Genomic DNA, 6,272 nt, shown 5'->3' with positions numbered 1-6,272 from the left:
CTCGAAATCTTACTGTAAAATGAGAGATTCTCTGTGATGGACCAGCTCTAAGAGCTAATTACTTTGGGGACACTCTCTCCCTCTGCAAGTGTTTGCATAGCTCACTATTTTTCTTAAAAAAAAAAAAAAACGGGAGTATGTGAGTGGTGCTGCTATGAAGACGTGATTTATAGGCATAATGTATAATGGAAGATCAAGGCTGAATTGATTGTCACACAGCATAATTCTGACAGTTAATTTGCTTTTATCCACTGACATGCACAGACATTTCAACGAATGGATATCAATGGCAAAGAGCTGTTGCATCTTCATTAGATGATGAATTGTATTATCATGGTAATTAAAATCAGGAGTCACAAAGAATCAAATTAGAAATCAGAGAGTCACAAGAAGCAAATCAGTGAAAAGCAATTAACATTTATGCTTTGAAAAAAGGACTAGGCCTGGCCTGTTTTATGTTATCCTCAAATTGACAACACATTTCATTTTTAGTCCTTAGCTTTTAAAAAACATTTTAAAAATACATGCTTATCGTGATACTCATACACAACATAAGAAGGTGAGAGTTCTTGGTACCATCAACCTCAGAGAAGTAAGCGTTATTAAGTGTAGTAATTATTTTTTCAAATTTATTTTTTTACATATACTATCATATTACTATTGTTACAAGAATGGGTATATATAATATAGGTTATTCTGCAATATTAAAGATATTGTATGTAACTTTCTATGTCATTTTATGCAGGAGAAATCTTTTAATCACTCACATGCTAATACATGCATTGAAATTTTTTTGAAGGAACATTTTATTTTAGAAAATTTTACTTTAATGAGATCTATATTTCCTCGTGAGGAAGAGAGAACATATGCTTATAAAAATATTAAGGATGCCTAAGTTCTCTACGTAATATATAACATAACGAAAACATCCAGAAGGCTTTGAGTATAATGTATATAACAGACAGTGTTCACTTTGAATAGTAAAACATAGACTACAAGGAATGAAATTTTCCAATGTCTTGACAAAGCCAGTTTTTGCTAGGATACTTCAAAGTTGCAAGATAGAGAGAAACTCCAGAGGGAGAAAATGTATTTCCTTTCTGATTTGAAGGAAAAATAAAAAAGATGATTTGAAGAAACACTTTCTCTGGTTTTACGCCATCATGTGAATGTTTGTGTCCCTCCCAAATTCATATGTTGAAATCCTAACCCCTAAAAGTGATATAATGATAACCCCTAAAAGTGATATAATCCTAACCCCTAAAAGTGATATAATGATACTATAGATGAGGCCTTTAGGAGATAATTAGGTCATGAGGGCAGAGCCTTCATGAATGGATTTTTGTCCTTATGAAAGAGACTCTGAGCTCTCTCATCCTCTTCCCACTGCAGAATACAACTGGGAGACGGTGTTCAATGAAACCCAACCATGCTGGCAACCTGAGTTTAGACTTCCAGTTTCCAGGAATGTGAGAAATAAATTTCTGTTGTTTTTCAGCCACCCAGATTATGTATTTTTTGTTTTAGTAGCCTGAAGGACTAAAATATACATGTTATTATATTAAATGATACAATTCAGAAATTTTTCCATGTCAGTCAGTATATTTGAAAAATATTGCATGCATGCGTGGGCACACACACACACTTAAATTAGTTGTTAGATAGTATTTTATTTTATGAATGTATATTAATTTATTAACCAAACCTCTACTTAGGAACATTGAGGAGTTTCCGAGTTTTTCCAATTTTGTAATATATGTCCTCTCATTTGTATGAATATTTATGAAAATTAAATTTCTATAAGTGCACTGCTAGGTCAAATGGTGTATATATGTCGAGTTTTAGTAAATATTGCAAGGTTGTCTTATTATAATGTGTGAAAAGGCATTTTTTTTTTGGCTGGAGCAAACAAGGGAGGTGGAGATAAGGAGATTAGATCAGATCAGAGAGGGACAGAGGAGCCTGATCATGCAGGGCTTGTAGGCCATGGTAATGATTCATCACCAGTCTTTTTAATCTTGCCAACCTGAGAAGTAAAAGAAGATTTCTTATTATATATGCATTATCCATTTGTTTTATTTTGTAAATTACCCATTTTTCCATGTTTCCTATTGAGTTGTTTATCCCATTCTTTTTGAATTGTAGATTTTTTTTTTTAAATGTTGGGAGTACAAATTCTTTATTATATGTCAGCACAATCCCATTCATAATTGTTTCTTCTAAAGGCTCTTATAAAGTCTTCTTTACTTGTGAATTATATCTTTGCAAATAAAATACATCTTTGCAAATTAATTAAGGAGTATTTCAAGCCTATTATTTGCTTTAACATGTTTGTCAATTATAGTATCTGGTACTTAGTAAAAATATATTTAATATTTCTTATTAAAACATATTAAATATTTCTTGAATGAAATTAACATATGTACTTGCTAGAACTTTATTCACTAATGAGGTTTAGACTTTTTGATTGTTGTTTGTGGTAGGCAGAGTGATAGTCTTGCCTGTGTCCCCACCTCTCCACAATTACCTGAAATCTGAGCATATATTATCTTTCATGGTAAAAGAAATTTGTGTTTGTGATTAAGATCTTGAGTTGGGGAGATTATCCTGGATTATCCAGGTGGACCAAATGTAATCATAAATGTTATTGTAAGAGGGAGGCAGAGGGTCACACTCAGAGAAGGATATGTGACAACTGATGCAAGGTCAGAGAGGAAAGATATTTGATAATGTTCTGCTGCTCGTTTTGAAGATAGACAATGAAGCCGTGAGCCACGGAAAGCCAGTGCCTCCAGAAGCTGGAAAAGGCAAGGAAATGTGTTCTGTTGAGCCTTCAGAAGGAATGCCATGCTACCAGCTCATTTTAGACTTCTGACCTCCAGAACTCTAAAATAATAAATTTGTGTTGCTTTAAGCTTATGGTAATTTCTTACTTCAGCAGTAGAAAAATAATACATTATTTTACTAAGGATGTGCATTAACCATTTCATCAATTTATTGGTTTATCAGTTTCTTCATTTATAGGGTGGAAGTTCTATATTTCATTAGTCTTTAAATTTCTTTCAGAAACAGTCCTCAGGGATTGTGTAATGAAGCAGAACTCAAATTTGTCACTCTTCTACTTTATCTCTGATGAGGAGGGGATAGCATGTTCATTTTAATACTTTCAGGGAATTTTACCACATGCTAGTTTGGCTCTAAAGTATGTTGCTTTCTCTGTTCTACTCAGTAAATAGAAGCAGGGTGGACTCATAATCACAGGGATGAGGAAGTCTGCCATTCCACATTAGTTCAAAAGAGGTTGCCCAGTACAAGCCAAGGCAGAGAAGTGGTGCAGCTAATGAAGATGGCTCTTGGTCGAGGCTCTAGGCACACACTGATTTCCTAGTGCTCCAAGGGCTTTCACTGTGAGTTCACTGGCTGAGTGAAATGGGCTATTATTTCAGAGCCTACACAACCAGGGGGTTGCAGGTAGAGATAATAATGGCACAGAGATCCCAAGAGCTCGTTTTTCATGGGCAGGTAGTAGGTCTGGGATGAACCACCTACAGGTACTCCATCTCCTTTGTGGTCTTTCCAAGGATGGCCCAGCAGCAATTACTGTACAGAGGGTATGACTTTTAGGACGACTGAACATGCTACCTTGCCTTGTTTGCACCGTGAACTAAGAGAAATAAATGACTAAATATGTTGTGCAGACAGATCATAACTACTGAGGAATTAAACAAATAAGCTTGAATATTCTTCAGTTATATATGAGATAGAGAATATAAACTCACAAACTGCCATAAATATCATAACCGCATGATTGAAGTTTTAAGCCTATGGTAATTGGTACATAAAATTTTTATAGAATGAGGAATATTATTAAGAGAACTTATTTTCCTAGGATCAAGAATAACTTTTCGAATATATTGATAGAAATATGAAGTCAAATGTAAAATACTTTTCCTGTACTTTTCACTGAAAGCCTCTTGAGATTTAGAATGAGGTGGGTTTTTTAAAACTTATTTCATTGCTTATAGTTATACATCCATGGTTGGATTTAGGTGTATAATTGTTGTTCCTTCTGACTGTCAGGTAGATTTAGCTCTAGCATCCTGTATTACCACCCTGTGGAGCAGGGACCAGATGCATCTCTCTGACTCTTTACTAGTGGTTTCATGTGGTCTGACTGAATTGTATAGGCTGAATGTTTCCATGTTCCCACTAGAGTGTTGAATGAATAAACAACTGAACACACTAAACTAACCATTAATTTATATTGGGGACCACCACAAAATATGGTACAATAAAAATCGATATTGTGCAATATGACTTGATGACAGCCGATTTATGAGAAATTTCACACTATAATCAAAATAGTTGAACTTACTAACTAGTTCTGACACGACTATGGTTTTCTATTTCTTCTCATCTGTTGGACATACTATTTCTCGAAGAAAGAGCATTAGTTGCTTTGGTGCCTGGGCTCAGAGGCCACATTTGTGGCTGGTTAACATTTTGCCAAATGCTTGATTAAAATAAAATAGACCATTCTCTAATCTGCGTGGAAACTCTAGAGGTGGGAAGGAGCCCTTTCTTACTGAAGAAAAACCGAATTTTGCTTTGGTTTCAATACAGTATTCATTTCTTATTTGACTCATGAACAGTTCAATGTACACAGCATACTCAGTTTGGGATAATGCTTGTTTTAGGAGGTTGTGAATAAGAAATAACATTAATGATTCTTTGACTATATTCTTTCATATTATTAAAAAACACATATATTTTAAGAATTTGTCTTCTTTCTATTTAATGATTATTTACCAAGGAGATAACAAAGGTTAAATGAACCCTCATCCAACCCTAAACCAGAGTAAAGAAGGTTTTCTGAAGGTAATCAGTTATTTGGCGGAATCAACAGGCTACCATCCAACGTGCCAATGGAAACAACTTTCTCCTCCTCACCATTTTGTCATATTAACTCCCACCTCCTTTGAATGTTTACAGAGCCTTCTTTGTGCATGGCTTGGGTTCAGATGATAGAAGCCTTTCACTAAGCCGCCCTCTGTTCCTTATAGAAAAATCTCAACCAAGTGCTTACTGAGCCCTGGCCTGACAACACTTGCAGGAAAGGCAGTGTGGTGTGGAGCAAAGAGCACCAAAGTAGGAGTCAGAAGGGTGAGGTGCTTGTCCTAGCTTTTTTCCTGGTCACGTGATCCCCTATGCATCTCTTTCCTAGTAGAGCAATGATAACACATGTGGCCTGCTAACAGCACAGGACGATGTGTGACATAAGTTAAATCAAGAATGTGGAAGTTCTCCGTAAGCTGTAATGTGCTGGGCTAATATGAGGTGTTCCTGGTATTTGATTCTGCAGAGGCTCTGCCATGACTGATCCAAGTCTCTCTACACTGTCGGCACACACACCTGGTACCTCACCTCAACGGAACAGCAGCGCCCCTTCTTTGCGGTGGGAAGATAGTGTCGTCCTCAGAACTAGTGTTTTCCACTTCGATGGCTCGTTTGCCCCACCTCCTACAGTTCCCATCTGCTGTGCGAAGATGCCGCCGCCCTAAGGGTGCGACCCAGTTGCCTCACCACACTCAGAGCCTTCCTCCTAGAGCACACTCACCCAGAACTCAGGAGAGTAGCTTTGCCTCTCCTTTCATCCGAGCAGTCTCATTGTCCTTACGCTACTCCCATGGTTAGTTCTTTCCTGCTGCCCCCTTGTTCTTGTTGCCTCTTAATGCTCCCATGTCCTGGAGGCATAATTTCCCTTTCATTATCAATGCTCTCAGGATGTAATTTACTGACTATGGTTCAGTATGAATTCAAGTACTTTTTTTTTTTCCCCCTTAGGCGAGTCAACCCTTGGTTGACCTCACAGATTGCAAGGATGTTGTCAGTTTACAATCCCTTATTTTTTATTTTTACACCCTACAGCACCTGGTCTTCCTAGGTGGTCTCCCATCCAAGGACTAACCAGGCCTAACCCTGCTTAGCTTCCGAAATCAGACGAGATGGGGCTAGTTCAGGGTAGCATGGCTGTAGTCCCAAGTACTTCTAACAGCTTATTTACAAATTAGGAATTGGTATTGATAATGTCGAAAGAGGATTGAGTTTTTTTTCCCACTGCTCAGTCCCCAGACAGGCCCTAATGGTGAAAAAGAGTTACAGGGAGGATTCAAAGTGATAGAAGAAAATAGAATCACAGGGGAGAGGGCACGGCCTTCCGGGAAGGGTTAAAACAGCTGGAATTATTTTAGCCTGGAGGCAAAGTATGCAAA

At 37.2% G+C, this 6,272-nt stretch overlaps 1 pseudogene; it reads right to left on the bottom strand.

Moving 5' to 3' along the window:
* Positions 1 to 5,919: 5,919 nt before the first annotated feature.
* LOC111731949 lies at positions 5,920 to 6,038 on the bottom strand (annotated as a pseudogene).
* Positions 6,039 to 6,272: the final 234 nt, after the last annotated feature.

The sequence above is a fragment of the Pteropus vampyrus genome, unplaced genomic scaffold, assembly GCF_000151845.1.
Source record: "Pteropus vampyrus isolate Shadow unplaced genomic scaffold, Pvam_2.0 Scaffold11, whole genome shotgun sequence".
NCBI lineage: Eukaryota > Metazoa > Chordata > Mammalia > Chiroptera > Pteropodidae > Pteropus > Pteropus vampyrus.
The sequence above is the reverse complement of the archived record's forward strand: the minus strand, read 5'-3'. Positions and strand labels throughout refer to the sequence as shown.